Here is a 25397-nt window from a genome sequence, read left to right on the forward strand (position 1 = left end):
AGTTCAATGTGGGGAAATGTGAGGTCATCCACTTCGGATCTAAGAAAGATAGATCAGAGAGTTTTCTAAATGGTGAGGAGCTCGGAACTGTGGAGGAGCAGAGAGATTTAGGGGTCCAAGCACAGAGATGATTAAAAGCTAGTGGACAGTTACAAAAATAATTAAAAAGGCTAATGGAATGTCGGCCTTTATTTCAAGAGGGCTGGAATGTAAAGGGGTGGAAGTTATGTTCCAGCTGTACAGAGCTCTGGTTAGACCACATCTGGAGGACCGCATTCAGTTCTGGGCACTGCAACTCAGGAAGGATATATTGCCAATGGAAGGGCTGCAGCGCAGATTCACCAGAATGATCTCGTGGCTAAAAGGGGTTAAATTATGAGGACAGGTTGCATGGACTAGCCTTGTATTCCCCTGAATAAAGAAGATTAAGGCGTGATTGAATTGAGGTGTTTAAGATGATGAAAGGATTTGATAGGGTAGATAGAGAGAAACTACTTCCTCTGTTGGGGGAGTCCAGAACAAAAGGCCATAACCTTAAAATTGGAGCTCGGCCGTCCAGGGGTGATGTCAGGAAGCACTTCTTCACACAAAGGGTCGTAGAAATCTGGAACTCTCTCCCACAAAAGTCTGTTGAGGCTGGGGGTCAATCCGAAATTTCAAAACGGAGATTGATAGATTTTTATTAGTCAAGGGTATTGATGATTAAGGAACCAAGGCGGGTAGATGGAGTTAACATACTGATCAGCCATGATCTAATTGAATGGCAGAACAGGTTGAGGAGCTGAATTGTCTACTCCTGTTCCTATGTAACAGGCTCGTGTGGCTGAATGGACTTCTCTTGTTCCTATGTAACATGCTCGAGGGGCTGAATGTTCTCATCTTCTTCCTATATTATCATGCTCGAGGGGCTGAATGGACTCCTCTTGTTCATATGTAACATGCGCGACAGGCTGAATAGCGTCCAGATCCTGTATAACAGTCTCGAAGGGCTGAATGGCTTCCTCTGTTCCAGTGCAACGAGCTCGAGGGGCTTAATGGCCGAGTCCTATTCCAGTGTAATCGGCTCGAGGTGCTGAATGGCCTTCAGTTCCCGTGGAACACGCTCGTGGGGCTGAATGGCCTGCTGCTGTACCTATCTAACAGGCTTGAGAGGCTGATTGGCCTCCAGGTCTGATGTTTCGGGCTCGAGGGGCTGAATTGCCTTCAATTCCCGTATAACACGCTCGAGGGGCTGAATGGTCTGCTGCTGTTCCTGTGTAACAGGCTTGAGGTGCTGATTGGCTAACAGATCTAGTCTAAGGTGCTCGAGGGGCTGAATGGCCTCCTCCTGTTGCTATCTTACAGGCTTGAAGGGTTGATTGGCGTCTAGTTCCTATATAACAGGCTCGAAGGGCTGAATGGCCTTCAGTTCCCAGATAACAGGCTCGAAAGGCTAAATGGCCTCCTCCTTTTGATATTTGACAGGCTTGAGGGGTTGATTGGCCTCAAGTTCCTGTATAACAGGCTCAGAGGGCTGAATGGCCTCCTCCTGATTCTATGTAACAGGCTTGAGGGGATGATCGGCCTCCAGTGACGATGTAACGGGCTTGAGGGGCTGAATGGCCTCCTCCTTTTCCTGTGTAACAGCCATCAGAGGCTGAATGGCCTTCAGTTCCCATATTAAAGGCTTGAGGAGCTCAATGGCCTCCTTCTGTTCCTGTCGAACAGCCGTGAAGGACTTGCGGCCAATTTGTCCAAGATGATTGCCAGACTTGCTGCCATTTTGTCCAAGATGTCGGGCGAACTTGCCACCATTTTGTCTAAAAATTAGAGCCGAACCTTTCAGGAGCGAGATTAGAAAACATTTCTACACACAAAGGGTGGTAGAAGTTTGGAACTCTCTTCCGCAAATGGCAATTGATACCAGCTCAATTGCTAAATTTAGATCTGAGATAGATAGCTTTTTGGCAATCAAAGGTATTAAGGGATATGGGCCAAAGGCGGGTACATTGAGTTCGATCACAGATCAGCCATGATCTTATCAAATGGCGGAACAGGAACGAGGGGCTGAACGTCCTACTCCTGTTCCTATGTTCCTATGATATTATTTATATGGAATTCCGACAGGCATTTGATAAGGTTCCACACAAGAGACTGTTGGCAAAAATGAAAGCGCATGGAACTTGAGGCAATGTATTGGCATGGGTAGAGAATTGGTTAGGAGATAGTAGTCAGAGAGTGGGGATAATGGGTACATACTCCAATTGGCAGGATGCGACTAGTGGTGTCTCCCAGGGATCTGTAACTAGGGTCTCAGATTGTCACCATATTTATCAATGACTTAGATGAAGGAACAGAGAGTCGTATATCCAAGTTTGCTGATGACACTAAGTTAGGTGGTACAGTGAGTAGTGTGGATGCGAGTGGAAAGTTGCAAAGGGACATTGATAAATTTAGTGAGTGGGCAAAACTATGGCAGATGGAGTTCAATGTGGGCTAATCCACTTTGGACCTATGGTCAGGGTATTTTCCAAATGGTAAGAAGCTCGGAACTGTGGAGAAGCAGAGAGAATTAACGGTTCATTTACATAAATCAGTAAAAGCTAACGGACGGGTCCAAAAATAATTTAAAAGGCGAACGGAGTGTTAGCCCTTATCTCAGGGGGCTGGAATATAAAGAAGTGGAAGTTATGTTCCAGTTATATAAAGCTCTGGTTAGACTGCGTCTGGAGTAACTGCGTTCAGTTTTGGACACTGCACCTCAGGAAGGATAGATTGGCCTTGGAGGGAGTGCAGAGCAGATTCACCAGAATGTTACCGCGGTTAAAAAGGTTAAACTATGAGGACAGGCTGCATGGACTGGGCTCGTATTCCCTCGAGTACCGAAGATTGAGGGGCGGTCTGAGCGAGGTGTTTAACATGTTTAAATGAGTCGATAGAATAAAGAGAGGGAGAATCAATTTCCTCTGGGGAATCAAGAAAGAGGGGGACAGAACCTTAAAATTAGAACCATGCCATTCAGGTTCGAAATCAGGAAGCACTTTTTTACACAATGGGCAGTAGAAGTCTGGAACTCTGTCCCCCAAAAGACTGTGGATGCTGGGGTTCAATTGAAGCTTTCAAGACTGAGATCGATAGATTTTTGTTGGGTGAGGGTATCGAGAGATAGGGAGCAAAGACGGGTAAATGGATTTGCGGTTCAGATGATCTCTGATCTAATTGAAGGGTGGAACAGGTTCAAGGGGCGAAATGGCCTCCTCCTGTTCCCAATGGAAATGTTGAGAATATGCTTTATTGATGCTGTGATGCCACGTCCCACACCTGTCAAAACAAGGCCACATTTGGGAGTTTAATAACTTTGAAATGAACATTTTTCTTTTGTGACTTGTGCAACTTCGATCAATTGAATAGTTATGAAAGAGAATCAATGCCGTCATTCTAATTTCTGGCTGACAACCAAAGCAAAGGTTTCTGTAGTGTAGTGGTTATCACGTTCACCTCACACGCGAGATGTCCCCGGTTCGATCCCGGGTGGGAGCATTATGTTGGGGCAGATGTTTTTTTCATCTGTGAAAGAGCCGGTCCTGTTAAATTTAACACAAATTCGTGGTCTCACGAGCACTGAACATTTTAAACCGAGCTCTTCAAAATACAGTGTGTAAAATGAGAAGGGATAAAAAGTTCATCGCACAAAAGAAATGATTTCAAACTTCCCTCAGTCGCCTTTCTGCAAAATAACGTTATCGGTTAATTAATGGTGATGAAAACAATGATCGTTTTTTTTTCTTGCCACAGCCTTTCAATTAGTTCATGCGACTAATATAACAAGTGTTCAAAAGTTGCTTTTCTGACCGGGAATCGAACCGGAGCCGCGGCACCCTCTGAAGAGCAAGCACTATTCGGCACTGGATCGAACGAGTGGGCTGGAACCCTTCAAATGTTGCACTGATATCAGGATAAGCGGAAACACTGATACATTGGGAATGAAGCCTCACCAACAGAGGAGCTGCTTTTTCAAGCTAAGAAATACAGCTGATTTTAAATCAGCAAAATTTCACTTCATTAAAGTAGACAAAAAGGCAACTATCTCTGAACTGTCGCCGCTATCTGAAAAACACAGACATTTTATTGATCGGGGAATAATGATCTTGTTCAAACTGTACAAGTTAAAAATCATTTCGAATCTTTTAAAAATAACAATCTGATTTCAAGCATTCTCCAACCAAACACAATCACCAAGCATTCCCAGGATATTGGGAGATTATGTGAGTGGGTAAAACTGTGGTAAATGGAGTTCAATGTGGGGAAATGTGAGGTCATCCACTTCGGATCGAAGAAAGATAGATCAGAGAATTTTCTAAATGGTGAGGAGCTCGGAACTGTGGAGGAGCAGAGAGATTTAGGGTCCAAGTACAGAAATCATTAAAAGCTAGTGGACAGTTACAAAAATAATTAAAAAGGCTAATAGAATGTTGGCCTTTATTTCTCGAGGGCTGGAAAATAAAGGGGTGGAAGTTATGTTCCAGCTGTACAGAGCTCTGGTTCGAGCCCATCTGGAGAACTGCATTCAGTTCTGGGCACTGCACCTCAGGAAGGATATATTGGCCTTGGAAGGAATGCAGCACAGATTCACCAGAATTATAGGCGGGCTAGAAGGGTTATATTATGAGGACAGGTTGAATAGACTAGGCTTTATTCCCCTGAATATAGAAGATTAAGAGGTGATCTAATTGAGGTGTTTAAGATGATTAAAGGAGTTGATAGTGTAGATGGAGAGAAACTACTTCCTCTGGTGTGGAATCCAGAACAAGGGGGAATAACCTTAAAATTAGAGCTCGGCCGTTCAGGGTTGATGTCAGGAAGCACTTCATTCTGTTGAGGCCTGGGGTGAATACGAAATTTCAAAACGAAGATTGCAGATTTTTGTTAGGCATGGGTATTAATAATTAAGGAACCAAGGCGGGTAGATGGAGTTAAGATACAGATCAGCCATGATCGAATTGAATGGCGGAACAGGTTGAGGAGCTGAATTGTCTAATCCTGTTCCTGTGTAACAGGCTCGTGTGGCTGAATGGACTCCTCTTGTTCCTATGTAACATGCGCGAGGGGCTGAATGGCATCCAGATCCTTTATAACAGTCTCGAAGGGCTGAATGGCCTCCTCCTGTTCCAGTGCAACAAGCTCGAGGGGCTTAATGGCCGAATCCTATTCCAGTGTAATAGGCTCGCGGTGCTGAATGGCCTTCAGTTCCCGTATAACACGCTCGAGGGGCTGAATGGCCTGCTGCTGTTCCTATGTAACAGGCTTGAGGGGCTGATTGGCCTCCAGGTGTGGTGTAACGGGCTCGAGGGGCTGAATTGCCTTCAGTTCCCATATAACAGGCTCGAGGGGCTGAGTGGCCTCCTCTTGTTCCTATTTTACAGGCTTGAGGGGCTGATTGGCCACCAGATCTGGTGTAAGTTGCTCGAGGGGCTGAATGGCCGACTCCTGTTGCTACCTTAGAGGCTTGAAGGGTTGATTGGCGTCTAGTTCCTGTATAACCGGCTCGATGGGCAGAATGGCCTTCAGTTCTCAGATAACAGGCTCGAGGGGCTGAATGACCTCCTCCTTTTGCTATTTGACAGGCTTGAGGGGTTGATTGGCCTCAGGTTCCTGTATAACATGCTCGAAGGGCTGAATGGCCTCCTCCTGATTCCATGTAACAGGCTTGAGGGGATGATCGGCCTCCAGTAACGATGTAACGGGCTTGAGGGGCTGAATGGCCTCCTCCTTTTCCTGTGTAACATCCTTCAGAGGCTGAATGACCTTCAGTTCCCATATAAGAGGCTTGAGGAGCTCAATGGCCTCCTTCTGTTCCTGTCGAACAGCCGTGAAGGACTTGCCGCCATTTTGTCCAAGATGGCCACCGTACTTACAGCCATTTTGTCCAAGATGTCCGGCGAACTTGCCACCATTTTGTCTAAAAATTAGAGCCGGACCTTTCAGGAGTGAGATTAGAAAACATTTCTACACACAAAGGGTGGTAGAAGTTTTGAATTCCCTTCTGCAAACGTCAATTAATGCTCGCTCAATTGCTAAATTTAGATGTGAGACAGATAGCTTTTGGCAACCAAAGGTGTGAAGGGATGTGGGCCAAAGGCGGGTACATGGAGTTAGATCACAGATCAGCCATGATCTTATCAAATGGCGGAGCAGGAACGAGGGGCTGAATGGCCTACTCCTGTTCCTATGTTCCTATGATATTATTTATATGGAATTCCGACAGGCATTTGATAAGGTTCCACACAAGAGACTGTTGGCAAAAATGAAAGCTTATGGAACTTGAGGCAATGTATTGGCATGGGTAGAGAATTGGTTCGGAGATGGGAGACAGAGAGTAGAGATAATGGGTACATACTCCAATTGGCAGGATGCGACTAGTGGTGTCCCCCAGGGATCTGTAACTGGGGTCTCAGCTTCTCACCATATTTATCAATGACTTAGATGAAGGAACAGAGAGTCGTATATCCAAGTTTGCTGATGACACTAAGTTAGGTGGTGCAGTAAGTAGTGTGGAATGCGATTGGAAAGTTGCAAAGGGACATTGATAGATTAAGTGAGTGGGCAAAACTATGGCAGATGGAGTTCAATGTTGGGTAATCCACTTTGGACCGATGGTCAGGGTATTTTCCAAATGGTAAGAAGCTAGGAACTGTGGAGAAGCAGAGAGAATTAACGGTTCATTTACATAAATCAGTAAAAGCTAACGGGCGGGTCCAAAAATAATTTAAAAGGCGAACGGAATGTTAGCCTTTATCTCAGGGGGCTGGAATATAAAGAAGTGGAATGTATGTTCCAGTTATATAAAGCTCTGGTTAGACTGCGTCTGGAGTAACTGCGTTCAGTTTTGGACACTGCACCTCAGGAAGGATAGATTGACCTTGGAGGGGGTGCAGAGCAGATTCACCAGAATGTTACCGGGGCTAAAAAGGTTAAATTATGAGGACAGGCTGCATAGACTGAGCTCGTATTCCATCGAGTATGGAAGATTGAAGGGCGGTCTGAGCGAGGTGTTTAACATGTTCAAATGATTCGATAGAATAGAGAGAGAGAATCAATTTCCTCTGGGGAATCAAGAACGAGGTGGACATAACCTTAAAAAATTCGAACCATGCCATTCAGTTTCGAAAACAGGAAGCACTTTTTTACACAAAGGGCAGAAGAAGTCTGGAACGCTGTCCCCCAAAAGGCTGTGGATGCTGGGAGTCAATTGAAGCTTTCAAGACTGAGATCGATAGAGTTTTGTTGGGTGAGGGTATCGAGGGACAGGGAGCAAAGGCAGGTTAATGGATTTCAGTTACAGATCATCTCTGATCTAATTGAAGGGCGGAACAGGTTCAAGGGGCTGAATGGCCTCCTCCTGTTCCCAATGGAAATGTTGAGAATATGCTTTGTTGAGGCTGTGACGTCTGGGTCAACCCCTGTCCAAACAAGGCAGGCCACATTTGGGAGTTTAATAACTTTGAAATGAACATTTTTCTTTTGTGACTTGTGCAACTTCGATCAATTGAATAGTTATGAAAGAGAATCAATGCAGTCATTCGAACTTCTGGCTGACAACCCATACAGAGGTTCCTGCAGTGCAGCAGTTATCACGTTTGCTTTATACGTGGAAAGTCCCTGGTTCAATCCTGAGCAGAAACATTATGTTGGGGCAAATTTATTTTTTCTCTGTGAAAGAGCCGGTCCTGTTAAATTTAACATCAATTCGTGGTCTCACGAGCATTGAACATTTTAAACCGAGCCCTTAAAAATACAGTGTGTAAAATGAGAAGGGATAAAAAGTTCATCGCACAAAAGAAATTATTAAAGTTTTCCAACTTCCCTCAGTCGCCTTTCATTCTGCAAAATAACGTTATCGGTTAATTAATGGTGATGAAAACAATGATTGTTTTTTTTTCTTCCCACAGACTTTGAGTCAGTTCATGCGATGAATACAACAAGTCTTCAAAAGTTGCTTCCCTGACCGGGAATTCGAACCCGGGCCACGACGGTGAAAGCGCCGAATCCTAACCACTAGACCACCAGGGAGCGCTGTTGGTTGGTTTATCAGATGTAATATGGATTTCCCTTTCTCTGTGATTCAGCTTTTAATTATTTTTAGCTCCTGATTGCGGATATTCCCGTGATTAAATGGGAATAAAGTACAATAGGCTCAGGAAAACCCGGGGAGGTGGCATCCCGCTCACCGAGCCTTTCCAGCAGCACTTATCTTACCAAGCACTGGAGTGAGTGAAACTTTCTCCGGGGGGGTCTCAATGTGGAAAGGGTGGCGAGTGAAGGAGCTATTTGTAAGTCAGTACGGCCGAGCGGTCTAAGGCGCTGCGTTCAGGTCGCAGTCTCCTTTGGAGGCGTGGGTTCGAATCCCACTTCTGACATCAGTTATTTTGACTCCTATTTTATTTGTTGCTGGAGCTGCGGTTGATTTTTCGGCCCAGTTGATTTGCTCTTCCCGCAAAAAGCAACAAGGTCTCGATCCACGGCACGTATTGCCGCCCACCGGCTCATCCCCAAAACGAGCTTTAAACGAAAATATGCTTTAAACACAAGGCAACAACTGTGGAGAGAACAGACACTCGGGGAAATGTACCATAGGAACAGGAGGAGGCCATTCAGCCCCTCGAGTCCGCTCCGCCATTTGATAAGATCGTAGTTGACCTGTGATCTCACTCCATATACCTGCCTTTGGCCCATATCCCTTAATACCTTCGGTTGGCAAAAAGCTATCGATCTCAGATTTAAAAATTGCAATTAAGCAAACATCAATTGCCGTTTGGGGAAAAAAGTTCTAAACTTCTTCCACCCTTTGTGTGTCGAAGTGTTTTCTAATCTCACTCCTGAAAGATCTGGCTCTAATTTTTAGACTGTGCCCCCAAGTCCTAGAATCCCCAACCAGCGGAAACAGTTTCTCTCTATCCAGAAAATGTCAATGACACAGTCAACGAAAGGTGCAGTTCACGAAGGCGGCTCACCAGCACCTTCTCAAGAGCAATTAGGTTATCGGCAATAAATGCTGACCTTGCCATTGACACCCACATCCCATGATTGAAGACAAAAAAAAGTCGCCTGCATGGCCGACTAATTTCCTGCTGCTAAACGACGGGAAGAATGAAACCATCGGCTTCAGTCCTTTGAACGAACTGTATACACTTGCCGTCGAGCTCAATCCCCACTTGGTCCTCTGCCCCGAATATCCACTGCATCAGAAAATCCTCCATAACATAGAATCACAGCATGGAAACATCACAGAAGGAGGCCATTCGGCCCATCGTGCCTGTGCCAACTCTTTGAAAGATTATCCAATTGGACCTACTCCCCTTCCCTTTCCCCATAGCCCTGCAAAATTTTCCCCTTCAAGTATTTATCCAGTTCCCCTTTGAATGTTATTATTGAATCTGTTTCCACCACCGTTTCAGGCAGCGCATTCCAGATCATGTCAACTCGCTGCGTAAAAAAAAATCTCCTCATCTCACCTCTGTTGCCAATTACCTTAAATCTGTGTCCTCTGGTTACCATCCTTTCTGGCACTGGAAATAGTTTCTCCTGATTTATTCTATCAAAACCGTTCATGATTTTAAACACCTCTGTTAAATCTCCCCTCAACCGTCTCTGCTCAAAGGAGAACAACCCCAGCTTCTCCAGTCTCTCCACCTCACTGAAGTCCCTCATCCCTGGCACCATTCTAGTAAATCACCTCTGCACCCTCTCCAAGGCCTTGACATCCTTCCTAAAGTGTGGTGGGCAGAATTGTGTGGTGGCCAGCTGGGGCCTAACCAGTAATTTATAAAGGTTTAGCATAAGTTCATTGCTTTTGTACTCGATGCCTCTATTAATAAAGTCAAAGATTCCGAACACTTTTTTTTTTTGCAATCTATTCAACTTGTCCTGCCACCTTCAAAGATTTGTGTATGTATACCCCCAGGTCTCTCTGTTCCTGCACCCCCTTTAAAATTGCACCATTTAGTTTAAAGAGCTGGCACAGACTCGATGGGCCGAATGGCCTCCTGTGATTCTATGATTCTATGTTTTTGATGACACCTCGATGAAGCGCTTTGGGATATCCCCCAGAAGTGGGAGTCAGCAGTTCACTTTCTCACTTAACACTATCATCTAACCTTGGCTTGACTAAATAGATGTTTTCGTGGTGTAATGGTTATCATGTTGGCCTCACAGGCGAAAAACTCCCGGTTTAATCCCGGGTCAGAAACAATTTGCTGGAACTTGCTCCTCACAAACTTCCAGGCGCGAGCTTTCTCTCGTGTGAATTGGGCTGCAATCCTTTCAAATTCAACAACGACTGCACCAGATTCCTGGTCTCATAACCTCTGAACACTTCTAAGCAGACTCCGAAAATAAAGTGCGTAAAATGAGAAGGGATGGAAGTCAGAAAAGTTAGCCTAGTTTCGACAGTCACTCGGCAAACTTGTTAGCATTTCGTTCATTGCGAAACAGAAAGTTGTGGGTTTATTAATGGTAATTAAAAGAATCATCTTAGAGACTTGAAACAGTTTCTCCTTATTTGCTCTATCAAAACCTTTCATAATTTTGAACACGTCTATCAAATCTTCCCTTAACCTTCTCTGCTCTCAGGGGATAACCCCAGCTTCTCCATTCTCGCCACAAAACTGAAGTCCCTCATCTCTGTTACCATTCTAGTAAATCTCCTCTGCGCCCTCTCCAAGGCCTTGGCATCTTTCCTAAAGTGAGGTGCCCAGAATTGAACACAATGCTCCAGCTGCAGCCGAACCAGTGTTTGATAAACGTTGAGCATAACTGTATTGCTTTTGTACTCTCTGCCTCTATTAATAAAGTCCATTTCACCAGGCTGTCTATATTCTCCTGAAGTCTGATACTATCCACCACATTGTTTTCTACATTCCCGAGTTTCGTGTCATCTGCAAACTTTGAAATTATTCCCTGTGTACCAAAGTCCAGGTCATTAATGTATGTATCAAAAATGAAAACTTCTAGCAGTGTGACTTGTGTGATTTTAAGCCTAGTTTATAGAACATCTTCTCATAATTTAACGTATTGCCCCCTGGTAACAATCTGGTGAATCTGTGCTGCACTCCTTTCAAGGCCAATATATCCTTTCAGATTAAAGGGTATAAACTTCAAGTAAGCGTCACTGTGGATCAGTTTTCGCTCACTCAAAGTTATCTGTGGGCTTTTAAAGAATAAGGGAGCAGCCACTGTCGCCCCTTTTGACAAGCCTATTTTGTGGCACTTTATCAAACGCCTTTTGAACGGCCATATAGACAACATCAACCACATTGTCCTCATCAGCCCTCTTGGTTAACTCATCACAAAACTCAATCACGATTTGCCTTTAACAAATCCACAGTGGCTTTCTATTATCAATCCACACTTGTCCAAATGACTGTTAATTTTGTCCCAGATTATCATTTCTAAAAGCTTCCCACCACCTTGGTTAAACTGACTGGCCTGTAGTTGCTGGGTTTATCCTTACACCCTTTTTTTGAACAAGGGTGTAACATCTGCAATTCTCCAGTTCTCTGGCACCAAACCCTGTATCTGAGGAGGATTGAAAGATTATGGCCAGGACCTCTGCAATTTACACCCTTACTTCCCTCAGCAACCTAGGATGCATCCCACTCGGACCAGGTGATTTATCAACTTTAAGCACAGCCAGCCGTTCGAGTATCTCCTCTTCATCAATTTTCACCCCATCCAGTATCTCAACTACCTCCCCTTTTACTGTGATTGCGGCAGCATTTTCTTCCTCGGTAAAGACAGATGCAAAATACTCATTTCGTAACTCAGCCATGCCCTATGCCTTCGTGCATAGATCTCCTTTTTGGTCCCTAATCGATCTTACCGCTCCGCTTACTACCCGTTTTCTATTTATATGCCAAGAGAAGAATTTTAATGATTGATGAAGGAATCGAGTGTAATGTATCCAAGTTTGCTGATGATTCAAAGCTAGATGGGAAAGTAAGCTGTGAGGAGGACACAAAGTGTCTGCAAAGGGATATAGACAGGTTAAGTGTGTGGGCAAGACGGTGGCAGATGGAGTATAATGTGGGGAAATGTGAGGTTATTCACTTTGGAAGGGAGAACAGAATAACAGAATATTTTTGAAATGGTTAGAAACTATTAAATGTTGATGTCCAGAGAAACTTGGGTGTCCTGGACACCTGAACTCCAGGTTGTGCTAACCTAGTATAAGCATCTAAAACCTGATGACAGAGAAAGGCTAAATAAACACTAAGACATTAAATAATCTTTGGTGGTTTCTGAGACTCAGCAAAGTGGGATGTTTTATGACCATGAGTTGAGATCAGTGGTGCTTACATAGAGAACAATGTAGCCGAATCCTATAAAAATAGGGCATGCTCCCTTCTCAAATGTTAGAGCTCTCAATTGGAGACAGTCAGAAGTCCATTGCCACAGGCAGTCCGCAAAGGTCAGGTCTAATATACCTGGATTCGCAGACAGGTCGGGTTGTGTTGATTGCTTGTCATTAATGTAATCTGTAGACAGTTGTGTTATAATAATAATACTGTTGAATGTAATGTTGAAGACAGCTGTCGTGCAAATCTGTTGTAAGTCAATCTATTAAACTTGCTATTTTGTAACCGCTCGGGCTCAAATCAAGCAGAAGTTATTGTTGATGGTTTAACAACCCATAGTTGCGAAAGTAACAGGAGAAATCCGCTAAAAACATTCACTTTAGAGAAAAACATCACACCCATAGTTTATATTTTCACACGTTCTTTTTTGCAGTTCTAACCAAAGTCCAAACATCTAAGGTCCATGTGTTTTTCAGAAGTTTCCCGTCCTGTTATGTATTTTGAGCAGTTTCCTGCATAACTCAACATCGCACTCATAGTTTATATTTTCACACGTTCTCTTCTGCAGCTCCAATGGAAGTCTAAACACCGAAAGTCTAAGTGTTTTTCAGGAGTTTCCCCTCCTGTTATGTATCTTGAGCAGTTTCCCACATCCTTTTCCTGTGATGTGATAATTCTGGGTGCAGAATGAGTGTAATTGGATTTGCTGCAGTCCGCTGACAGCAGGCGATGGAAGCGAGCGCCATGCTGCCGCTGACAGGTGAAGGATACTTCTGATGTTGCCTGACATCCGGTGGGAGTGGGCGGGGAGTTGAAAGCCAACCGATTCCACCAATATCGGAGAAATAAAGCGGTGCTTGACAAACATTGAAATAAATAAACATCCACTACTGCACCCAGGCCTCGTAGCGCAACGGTAGCGCGTCTGATTCCAGATCAGAAAGTTGCGTATTCAAATCACGTCGAGAGTCACAGTTTTTTCCTTTCGAGTTGGTTTGCATAATTCTGCAATCAATGTTTTCTTTGCGTCTTCACAATGAACAGAACCCTGCTCTAAAGTCTGCCTCTGGTTCCCCAGTGTCAGGGAGGGAAGCACCTGATGACCTCATTTATTTATTGTAACAAACAGAAGACAATCACACGTCTTCGTTCAAAAACCACCCTGCAGGTGGACACATAGTGAGATAAACACAGGACAGAGATGCAGACAGTATCCGGAAACATCGCGAAATAGACAAGAGAAATAGATTGAGCGCTTTTTATCAGAAAATTGTCTGAACCTCCACGGTCAATGAAAGGGCTTTTGTTGGTCGGTTTCGTATTGAACCAGAGAATTCAGGAGAACTTTGTAGATGGTTGGTTCGGTACACTTGTCCCCACCAGCGGAAAAGGTTTGTCGATCCCACACTCCGAACTCCTTTCAAAAGCCACTCTGTCCAAAGCAAATACATCCTTCCAAATTAAAAGGGAATAAAACTTGAAATGAGCGTCACTGTGGATCAGTTTTCTCTCACTCAAAGTTATCTGTTCAATGAAGTAAAAGATGCAGCTGACAAAGAATAAGGGAGCAGACACTGTCTCCCTTTTTGGCAGGAGAAGAAAATCGATCTGGATGTTTATGGAGACCAAGTTCCAACATAATGTTTCCACCCGGGAACCGATCGAAGCAGGAAACTTTCGCGTATAAATCGAACGTGATAATAGCAATACTACGGAAATAGATGGCACTTTATTAACACAATGGGCAACTGAATGGTGTCCTCTCTCTGCTCGTACTTGGAATGTGTTCTTTCAAGTATGGCAAGAGATTCAGACAGTGGCTGCTCCACCTTTTCTTTAAAAACTCTCAGGGTAGTGGGTTTGAGCCTCACATTGGGCGAGTACCGTTTTAAACTTTTATGCTGCTTCCACCGGTGAGCCCCAGCTCTGACACTTCCCCCACCCCCCTCCATCTCACCGCGCAAGATGGGGCCACGCCCGGGCTGAATCTCTCCAATCAGGTTTCCGCCCCAGTTGCAGCATGAAATGGTCCTTATCAAAGTCACAAATGAGACTCCATGTGACTACCACCATGATAAACTAACCCTCCTCATCCTTCTCAAATACAATATCTCACCGTGCTGTTATGCTGTTAGACGAGTTTCCTCTCTCTGCTCTTATTTGCAATGTGTTCCTTTTCCGACTGATAACACTTAGTATCATTGTATTCTGTGAGTCCATGAGAGGAGATCATTCGGCCCATCGTGCTGTGCTGGGTCAAACACACGTATTCGTTCAAAATTCGTTCAGAGATGGATTGAGTGCCTTGTTGTCAGAAAATTGCCTGAACCCCCACAGTCTGCAGCTTTCCTCCTCGCTATCAACCACATGGCCGATTTTTGTGTCACCCGCAAATTTCTTAATCATGTCCCCTAAGTTTCGGTCCAAATCGTTAATGTGGAGCATAAAAAGCAAAGGACCAAGTACCGAGCCCTGCGGCACCCCACTGGAAACAGCCTTCCAGCCACAAAAGCACCCGTCGACCATTACACTTTCCTTCCTGCCACTGAGCTAATTTTGGATCCAACAAGCCACATTCCCTTGGATCCCATGGTCCTTTCCTTTTTGGACCAATCTGCCATGTGGGAATTTTTCAAAAGCTTTGCTAAAATCCATGTAGACGACATCAATTGCGCTACCCTCATCGATCCTTCTTATCACCTCCTCGAAAAATTCAATCAGGTTAGTCAGACACAACTTCCCCTTAACAAATCCATGCTGACTGTCCTTGATTCGTCCGTGCCTTTCGAAGTGACAGTTCATCCTGTCCCTCAGAATTGATTCCAATAATTTGAAATGGAGTCTTTCTCCTGCTTGCTGCAATAACAGATAAGGTGATTCAAGGAAACAAGCCCGGCTAGCTCAGTCGGTAGAGCATGAGACTCTTAATCTCAGGGTCGTGGGTTCGAGTCCCACGTTGGGCGAGTATCATTTTAAACTTTTATGTTGCGTTCACTGGCCAACGGTGCAGAATTGATGCAGAATGGAGCATTAAATTTGTAGTCAGGATGGCCGAGCGGTCAAAGGCGCTGCGTTCAGGTCGTAGTCTCTTCTGAAGGCGTGGGTTCGAATCCCACTTCTGACAATCCTTATTTTTACGAAGACGTGAAAATATTTTATTTGTGGATTGTGCTGCAGCTGATTTTTCGACCAAGTTGATTTACTCCTCTCACAAAAGCAACTGGCTTTGTGATGGAATTGTGACTTGAGAAGTTTCAAACGGTGAAATGTTTGACATATTAATGACCTGGACAAAGAAATAGAACAACAGTGGGAAACATTTAAAACGGTGATCAATAGAGTCCAGGAGAAACATATCCCACTAAAAAGCAAGAACAAACCAGCCAGAAATGACACACCAGGGAAGAATAAAGAAACAAGGGCAAAATTGAAACTGAAGAAAAAGGCACACACTGGACAATAAAGGAGAGAGGGGAATGTGAAAAGACTGGGAAAGAAGTCTAAAGAACTATTAGAAAGGCAAAAAGGAATATCAAAAAAAGAAAAGTATTCTGGACACATCAACAGCCAAAGAAAATTTCGGATAGGAATAGGGCCACTAAGGGATACACACGACAAACTCACAGGAAATGACAGCGAAATGGCAGAAATATTAAATAATCACTTTGCTTCAGTCTTTACCAGCGAGACGAGTATTGTGGGCGTGACACTAGAAGAAGAGATCAAAAAGATATGTAAAGAAATTTAAGATGGAAAGGGGGAGATAATTGATCAACGAATCAATCTTGGAGAGGAAATTTCCAGTTAGGAGCCTAACCAGAGTTTCAAACCACTCAGCCACACTAATTTCCGTATTACTGTTCAGGAGCTTATTTCACAGGGACACGATTACTGCGCTCCATTTAGGGAGGCTACGTGAAAGGCGGAAATTGATCTATTAATAGAATCATAGAATAAGATAGCGCCCTTCGGCCCATCGTGCCTGTGTCAGCTCTCTGAAAGAGCTGTCCAGTTAGTCCCACTCGCCTGCTGTTTCCCCATAGCCCTGAAAATGTTTCCATCCAAGCGTTTATCCAATTCCCTTTTGAAAACTGTGAGTTAAGAAAAACAATATTGAAAGGGGTGCTGGGGCCTCTGCAGCGTCGATGTGGAGTGTGTGATGATTGAAGTTATCAAGATGGTTGCTTTACACATGGTATGATGTGCAATCATCCTGAAATACCTTCAATATCCAATACAAATTGAATTGCAAACCTGACGGACCAACACTGGAAAACAAATCACGAGTGAACGCAAATCATCTGGGACCCGTTTTTAGCCTCACGGCACTTTAAATAAAGTGAAATAACTTTGCATTGAAAGGATTTGGAACTTGCGTCTGTGCCTTTATCTGTTCCATTTCTTAAAGTTGCTGGCGTCTGATGATGGACACGCCTCTTCTCCCTCTATTGAACAAGAAATGAGGTGTTTGACGTTGACGGGACCTGTTGGTTATGAGCTCATCCTTTACATTGAGTGGGTTCGCGTCCTTTAAACGGCGTCAACTTTTGCCCAGCGGTGAACTTCGCAGCAAACAAGTTCATCACCGTCTCACCGCGGGCACTGACTGACACGTTTATCGTTATTTCTTTCAGACCGAAATAAATAGGAACCGTGATTTTAAATTTGCACTAAGTGATTTTTAGGTCGTCGCCTTTAAATGTTTCAAAGGCGAATCCGAATTTATGATAGTCTGGCCATTTCACCAGCCGTGTTGAAAACAGAACATGTCTCTAACTTTCGCGTCTTTTTTCGAAAGGCAAAAAACATATTTCCCATGACCTCTGAAGGATGGGCAAGTACATTTCAGAAATCAGAAGCAAGTTAACCAGCCTTTTAATCCGGAGTCAGACCTTTGCGCCACGCACTCTGAAGACAGGATCCTGGATGTTATTATATTTTTGAATGTTTCTTAAACACCGTTTCATATCTTGGTTGAATGGATGAGTCTTATCAAATCTCCGCCAGGTCCCACCGGGTGTGAGACAGTATTGGAAGCAGCCTTCACCCCCAATATCACGCTGGCTTTCATCGCCTGCTCTCAGCGGACTGCATTAACAGGGCTGGGAGATATGGACTTTGTTCACATTTAATCAGCAATGTGAATCGTTAAATATTTAATCATTTTTAATGGGGACAAGGTTTCAAAATATTTCCACCCGGTTTCGAACCGGGGAATTTTCGCGTGTTAGGCGAACGTGATAACCACTGCACTACGGAAACCTGATATCTACAACCTCGTGTTAGGGATATAACCCCTCAGCCAAACTAATTTCCGTATTACTGGACAGGAGCTGATTTCACAGGGATACATTCACTGCGCTGTATTTCGGAAGGCTGCAGAGAAGGATCGGTGGTGATGGTCAGGCAGGGAATCCCAGAGCATCGCGCCCACACAAACATTTCACTGTTTTTTTTGCATGTGCCTGATATCCGATGGCAGTGTAAATTATGGCGAATCAGGCATGCTCAGATGACATTGTTCACAGAGTGTTTTCTTGCAGCCAAATCACATATTAGAAAACTTGAAATGAGATGAAGAGATCGCAGCCATTTAAAGTGCTCCCAGTTACTGCAGATCAGGAATCGAAACTTGGCACCGGCTTCAGGGCCATCAGAATGAGGCAATGAATCCGAAAGTGGGAAGAAAAAGGTGCAATTACCTTCCCTGGGTGGGCTCGAACCACCAACCTTTCGGTTAACAGCCGAACGCGCTAACCGATTGCGCCACAGATACCGTCTGGTTTTTTTTTCTTGCAAGATACACTAAAGCAGCGTGTCACCTACCCAAAGTTACATGTTGCAGCCACAGAAATGCAATTGTCCACTATCAGTGTTACTTTTCCAGAAATAAAGGATGGGACATTGTTTGTGGAAACATGGGAACGGTCTGGTCTCGCTCACAGCGTCGATATCACCGCCAACCAGCTCTCCTGCAACCGCCGCGCCCACCGGTGCTTTGTCTGTTAGTTAGTTGCACTGTGGGAGAACCTTCACCACACTGACTGCAGCGGTTTCAAAAGCCGGCTCACCACCACCTTCTCAAGGGCTTTTTGGGATGGGCAATAAATGCCGGCCTCGCCAGCGACGCCCACATCCCATGAACGAATAAAAAAAATATTCTGAGCGTCCTGATGCTGATGTCAGGATTTCATGCCTGATCTGCAGTAACTGGGAGCGGTTTAAATGGCTCCGACCTCTTAATTTCACTCATAACATCAGAGTAACTGTTCCAGGGGGACATGCCGACTCAACTGCGTCTTGGCCGCCTGTCTGGACAGTCCTTTATTCGTCTCCAATTCCGTTTCCCAAAGCGTATCTGCAGATTCACAAAGCTGTTTGTCATTTCGGTTCCTTTCGATTTGTCCAGCTCCCGACTGGCAATAATTTTCAAACCTGGTTGCAAACCTCCGCCTTGCATCGTGTCCAGGGATGGGTTATGTGGAGAGACTGGAGAAGCTGGGATTGTTCTCCTCGGAGCAAAAAAAGGTTAAGGGTAGATTTAATAGAGGTGTTCAAATTATTTTGATAGAATGGATGGGGAGAAGCTCTTTCCATTGGCAGGAGGGTCGATAACCAGAGGACACAACTTGTATTTACATAGCGCCTTTAACGTAGTAAAACGTCACAAGGTGCTTCACAGGAACGTTATTAAACAAAACTTGACACGAAGCCACATAAGGAGATATTGGGACAGGTAACCAAAAGCTTGGTCGAAGAGTTAGGTTTTAAGGTATGTGTTAAAGGAGAGAGAGGCGGAGAGGTTGAGGGAGGGAATTCCAGAGCTTCGGGTCGAGGCAGCTGAAGGCACAGCCTCCAATGGTGGAGCAATTAAAATCGGGGATGCGCAAGAGGCCAGAATTGGAAGAGCACAGAGATTTGTTTTATTCGTTCATGGGATGTGGGCGTCGCTGGCGAGGCCGGCATTTATTGCCCATCCCTAATTGCCCTTGAGAAGGTGGTGATGAGCCGCCTTCTTGAACCGCTGCAGTCCGTGTGGTGAAAGTTCTCCCACAGTGCTGCTCGGTCGGGAGTTGCAGGATTTTGACCCAGCGACGATGAAAGAACGGTCGATATATGTTTGATGCAGTGTTCCCTAGTGATTGGGAATAGTTCATTGCACAAAAATAATGCATGTCTGTGAGACACTTAATGTTTTTTGTAAATCACCATTAATACGTTCTGTTGCACACCGAAGGAAATGCTAACTTGTTTACCAAGTGACAATTAAAACGTTAATAAATCTTTGTGCTTTGCATGTCATGAACTTTTATCCCTTCCCATTTTACATACTGTATTTTAGGAGTCTGCTTAAAAATGTTTAGTGCTTATTACACCAAGATTTGTAGCCCCTTCCACGCTTGAAGAAACTCGACCCTGGAGGTTTATGGGGAGCAAATCCCAACAAAATGCTTCCCTCCGAGATCAAATCGGGGACTTTCTGCGTGTAACTGGTGAACATGATAACCGCTACACTACGGAAACGACAAACTTTTCGGTCTCAGGTCTGAAGGAAGTGTCTCGGGAAAACATGAACCGTTGACTCTCTTTACACTGACTCTTTTCACGAATATTTCATCGATCGAAACGATACAAGTCACAGGGAAAAATGTCAAAGTCATTAAACTCCCGAATTAGCCCCAAAATCTATCAATCTCAGTTTTGAAATTTTCAATTGACCCCCAGCCTCAACAGCTTTTTGGGGGAGAGAGTTCCAGATTTCCACTTCCCTTTGTGTAATGAAATTCTTCCTGACATCACCACTGAATGGCCCAGCTCGAATTTTAAGGTTACGCCCCATTGTTCTGGACTCTCCCCACCAGAGGAAATAGTCTCTATCTGCCCTGTCAAATGTTTAATCATCTTAAACACCTCAATTAGATCACCCCTTAATATTCTAAACTCAAGGGAATGCAAGTGTCGTCCATGCAACCTGTCCTCATAATTGCTTATCAAGGATAGCCACCAAAAAGCGTTTCACGATGGCTGGCTCTAGAGTGGATTGGTTGTTAGTAGTGGGCTCGTTGGTCTAGGGGTATGATTCTTGCTTCGGGTTTGTTACTATGAATATGTGAGAGGTTCCGAGTTCAAATCCCAGATAAGCCCTTATTTTACTTTGGATCTTGAACTTCCAAAGACAGAAAAGTACCCAAATCACCCCACATGAGTGAAACAATTCCTATGTTTCATACTCGTACCTAACACAACTGCCCAACTTGGTTCTGATGAAAGGTCATTGACCTGAAACATTAACTCTGTTTCTCTCTCCACAGATGCTGCCTGACCTGCTGAGGGTTTCCAGCATTTTCCATGTTATCAGAGTATCACTTCCCTCATCAACTAACTACACTCCTCCACTAGATGTCGCCTTGTGGTGCAAACAGGCTCCTTCCACACAGCCAGGTGTTCTGCTTCAGGCATTAATCATAACTATAACTTTTGAACTTGTTAGTTAAAACATATGGCCTTGCCAATTGACCAGAAAACAGAATGGTGTTTATCTCTCACCAGTACAGTCCTTTCCCGCAGCATCAGCTTGGAATGATACGTAGCAATCATAGAGATGTCACACCTCTCCTGCTTGCCTGTGAAGCTGGTAAGACGAATAGCACACAATGCTGCCTGACACACATACACAGCAGCTATGAATGACTTAAAGGTCTTGTTATGATTGTCAGGCAATTGTTTATATCAAAAGGATAATTAAACTTACGAGTATAATGATATCAGCAACAATCCAAGTGTTTCTGGACTTCAGAATCTACTCGTCTCTATATTAAACATATGCATGCATATAAAATGAAGCAAATCCGTCTTATGATTGTAGTTTCATTGTCCCAACGGAGATTTATACTTCCTCACTTAAGAGGCAAAAGCTAAAGGTTAATCTTACTTCAATATAAAGACTGACTCTTTCCTTACAATACAGATACCCCAAACTAATATAACACCTCAAACTGATGGAGCTCCTCAAACTAAAACAGTATCTCAAACTGATACAGTACCTCAAACGGATAGAGAATCTGAAACTACTATAATACCTCAAGCTAATTCATCATCTGAAACTAATGAAGTACCTCAAACTAATACAGTACCTCAAACAAATACAACACCTTAAACTAATGCAGTACTTCAAACCGATACAGAACCTGAAAGTAATATAATACCTCAAACTAATACAGCATCTCAATCTAATACAGTATCTCAAACTAATAAAGTACTTCAACTAATACAGCACCTCAAACTAATAGAGCACCTCAAGCCAATACAACACCTCAAAGTGATACAGCACCTCAAGCGAATACAGTACCTCAAACTAATATAGTACCTCAAATTAGTACAGCGTCTTAAACTAATCCAGCACCTCAAACTATGTATCGTTGTCTCTCCACTGCTTTAAATGTATCTATCTATCTATCTATATATTTATCTATCCATCTATCTATCTTTCTATCCATCTATCTCTCCATCTATCTATCAATCGATTAATCTATCTCACTATCCATCTATCTCTCTATCTATAAATCTCTCTATCCATATATCTATCCATCCATCCATCTGTCTTTCTATCTCTATATCTCTCTATCCATCTATCTATCCATCCATCTGTTTAAATATCTAGCTATATCTCAATTTATATATCTCTCTATCCATCTATCTATCCATCCATCTATCCATCTATCTATCTATATATATATATCTCTATCCATCTAACCATATATCTATCTACCGATCGATCTATCTCTATCTATCCATCTATCTATCTATATAGCTATCTATCTATCTACCTTTATCTCCCTATCTCTCCATATCAGTTCCTCGTTCCACCTGTTTATTGCTCTGTTGTTGTTTCTCTATCGCTTTCTGTCTCTCCTCCTTCATTACTCAAGTTTATCAAATAACTTTCTAATCTTTATTTAAAAAATGCAATATTAAAGCATGAGCATGAGGTAAATGAGCAAATTACAAGGTGGGGTGGACTCAGTATGTTGGTCTGTGAGGTCTTCCTTCTTCAGGCTGCTGATCACAGAAGTCTCCCTGAGCAGCTTCTGGAAGAAGAAGCGCGAGCACTTCTCGTCCTGCTCCACGGAGCGGACTCTGGAGCGAAAGATCATTTTTGAGGCCCCTTTAACTGGATGCATCACACCGTGAGATCACAAGGTGAGGCCCCTTTAACTGGACGGTTCATAGCATGAGATCACAGGATGAGGCCCCCTGAACTGGACGGTTCACACCGTGAGATCACAGCATGAGGCCCCTTTAACTGGACGGTTCATACCGTGAGATACGGTCTGTATTGTACTGTATTGCTTCGAAATTGTGAAATTTAGTTTTAACTCTGTGTATTCTTAAATTTTATGCAGTAATATATGTTTTGTAATAAAAAAAATTCGCAGAAGCTTTCGAATCAAACGGGTATCGACCCTCCACACGTTATCCATTGCTCCACTGGCCCAGTTTTCAAAAAGCATGCAGCAACTCACACTCCCACAGCGCTGGAGAATGAGCAGTTACCGAGTCAGTCTCGGTCATGCCCACGCGATTCCACGAGTCCGGGCGTGTCAATAGGTGCACGGTGAACAATCACCAAAGAGAGAGACATCAGCTGCTTCCTTTCGATCGCTCAGCTTATAGAGCAGAGGTCTACAGTACAATTAACAGATCAAAGTTTGCTGGTTCGAAGTAATAAACGTGCTTTTGGAGTAAGTAGCTCTAGGCCATTCTCTTAACTTTACAGGCAGCCTACGGCTTAACATGTTGGCGCTGAGGCACAGGAGACCACTTTTCCTTTGTCAAACCTGAAAGCTTTCTGTGTCTGTCAGAACACGGCTGTTTTGCTCGAGCATTTGCCTCTGCTCACCAGCAGGGAGTGCCTTTGAGCTACAACACCGCAAACTGCTTTCAGGCAAAAATGTCTTCGATCAGTCAGACAGAGCTCTCGCTGCTCCCTCAAGCTCGGGGCCGCTGTTCCTTTCCTGAGATCTCATCTACCTTCCGCAGGCTCGGGCTCTTCTCAGCATCATTCATGATTACTGTGGCTTCCCGTTCTGCTGTTGCTCACTTGCTTATGCTCGATACCACCGATTGGAGCAAAGTATTGATTGTCGTCAGGGAGGGGGCCAACCCAAGGCGAGATTTCTCTGCTGATCGTGGAACTGCTTGGAGGCGAGTGCGAAACAACTACTGTGAAGGGCATTGAATAAAGTGGGCAGTAACAACATGGATACAGAATCGGCTAAGGGACAGGAAACAGAGTAGTGGTGAACGGTTGTTTTTCGGACTGGAGGGAGATGGACAGTGGTTTTCCCCAGGGGTCGGTGCTGTTACCACTGCTTTCCTTTATATATATTAATGACTTGAATTTGGGTGTACAGGGCACAATTTCCAAATTTGCAGATGACACCAAACTTGTAAGGGTAATGAACAGTGAGGAGGATAGTGATCGAGTTGAAGAGAATATATGCAGACTGGTTGCATGGGCGGACACATGGCAAATGACACTTAACGAAGAAAAATGCGAATTCATGCATTTCGGTAGGAAGAACGAGGAGATGCAAAATAAACTGGAGGGCACAATTCTAACAGTGATACAGGAACAGAGAGATCTGGGGGTATATGTGCACATATCATTGAAAGTGGCAGGGCAGGTTGAGAAAGCGGTTAAAAAAGCATACGGGATCCTGGGCTTTATAAATAGAGGCAGAGAGCACTAAAGTATGGAAGTCATGATGAACCTTTAGAAAACACTGGTTCAGACACAACTGGAGTATTATGTCCACTTCTGGGCGCCGCACTTTAGGAAAGATATGAAGGCATTAAAGAGGGTGCAGAAGAGATTTACTAGAATGATTCCAGCGATGAGGGACTTTAGTTACGTGGATAGACTGGAGAAGCTGGTGATTTGAGAGAGATTTTCAAAACCATGAAGGGTTTAGACAGAGTATATAGAGAGAAACCGTTCCCATTTGCAGAAGGGTGAAGGACCAGAGGACATAGATTTAAGGTGATTGGCAAAAGCACCAAAGATGACATGAGGAAAAACGATGGGGCGGTGGAGTGGGACCAGCTGGATTGCTCTTGCAGAGAGCTGGTGTGGTCTCGATGGGCCGAATGGCGTCCTTCCGTGCTGTATTCTTTCTATGATTCAAGTCGAATGCTCGCTGAGCAGGTGAGAGATAGCAAGATAGATTCTTGCATTCTCCACTCACCTTTTGACTTGGGTCAATTGTCCAGAAACAAAAGTGGCGTCAGTTTTCTGCGAGCCCATGGTCCATGTACTTCTTAAGCTTCACTGCGTGCTACGGTACAGAGAGGTCAAGGGGCAGCAAATCTTTTGGTGTGCTGCAGGAAGGAAAAAATATTGATTTTGGTCTTGAGCAAAGATGGAAAAAAAAGCTTAATAATGCCTTCTCTGAGGATTGAACTCAGGACCTTCAGATTATGAGACTGACGCGCTGCCTGCTGCGCTAAGAAGGCACTTGCTATATAAATATCCAGGCAGCTCTATCAAGTAGGACAAGTTTGCAAGGTGTAAAATCATAAACTAATCGGCAGTTTGCAAAAACTCTCCATCCAGGTGGAAATCGAACCAACAATCTTCTGAATTTTGGTCAGACACGTTCCCCATTGCTCGACTGGCCAAAGGTGTGTCGAGTAAGTCGGAGCTCACACTCTCACAGCGCTGCGGTATGAGCAGGTACCGAGTCAGTCTCGGTCATGCCCACGCGTCTCCACGAGTCCGGGAGTGTCAAAAGGCGCACGGTGAACAATCACCAAAGAGAGGGACCTTTGCTGTTTCCCTTCGATAGCTCAGCTGGTCGTGTGGAAAACTTGTAGAGATTCAAACTTGAAAGCAAAATCACTCTTAAATTGTTAGTTTAATTCTGGCTCAAAATAACGAACGTGCTTTCTGAGTAAACGGTATTGAGCTCAAGGCCGGTTTCTTAACTTTACAGACTGCTCACTGCTTAAAATGTTGGCGCTTTTCCTTTCTCAAACCTTCAAGCTGTTTTGATCGAGCATTTG

General features: G+C 44.1%; 8 non-coding genes across 8 annotated transcripts; 4 read left to right on the forward strand and 4 right to left on the reverse strand.

The window, feature by feature from the left end:
• Positions 1-3446: 3446 nt before the first annotated feature.
• trnav-cac (transfer RNA valine (anticodon CAC)) lies at positions 3447-3519 on the forward strand. Its single transcript has one exon. It is a non-coding gene; the product is annotated as a tRNA-Val (tRNA).
• A 4457-nt stretch (positions 3520-7976) lies between these two features.
• Positions 7977-8049, reverse strand: trnae-uuc (transfer RNA glutamic acid (anticodon UUC)). The gene has a single exon. It is a non-coding gene; the product is annotated as a tRNA-Glu (tRNA).
• A 264-nt stretch (positions 8050-8313) lies between these two features.
• On the forward strand, positions 8314-8396 carry trnal-cag (transfer RNA leucine (anticodon CAG)). The gene has a single exon. It is a non-coding gene; the product is annotated as a tRNA-Leu (tRNA).
• A 6826-nt stretch (positions 8397-15222) lies between these two features.
• Positions 15223-15295, forward strand: trnak-cuu (transfer RNA lysine (anticodon CUU)). The gene has a single exon. It is a non-coding gene; the product is annotated as a tRNA-Lys (tRNA).
• Positions 15296-15373: 78 nt separating this feature from the next.
• trnal-cag (transfer RNA leucine (anticodon CAG)) lies at positions 15374-15456 on the forward strand. Its single transcript has one exon. It is a non-coding gene; the product is annotated as a tRNA-Leu (tRNA).
• Positions 15457-17521: 2065 nt separating this feature from the next.
• trnav-aac (transfer RNA valine (anticodon AAC)) lies at positions 17522-17594 on the reverse strand. The gene has a single exon. It is a non-coding gene; the product is annotated as a tRNA-Val (tRNA).
• A 440-nt stretch (positions 17595-18034) lies between these two features.
• trnan-guu (transfer RNA asparagine (anticodon GUU)) lies at positions 18035-18107 on the reverse strand. The gene has a single exon. It is a non-coding gene; the product is annotated as a tRNA-Asn (tRNA).
• Positions 18108-24775: 6668 nt separating this feature from the next.
• On the reverse strand, positions 24776-24848 carry trnam-cau (transfer RNA methionine (anticodon CAU)). The gene has a single exon. It is a non-coding gene; the product is annotated as a tRNA-Met (tRNA).
• Positions 24849-25397: the final 549 nt, after the last annotated feature.

Source organism: Heptranchias perlo, unplaced genomic scaffold (genome assembly GCF_035084215.1).
Source record: "Heptranchias perlo isolate sHepPer1 unplaced genomic scaffold, sHepPer1.hap1 HAP1_SCAFFOLD_62, whole genome shotgun sequence".
In the NCBI taxonomy this organism is placed as follows: Eukaryota; Metazoa; Chordata; class Chondrichthyes; order Hexanchiformes; family Hexanchidae; genus Heptranchias; species Heptranchias perlo.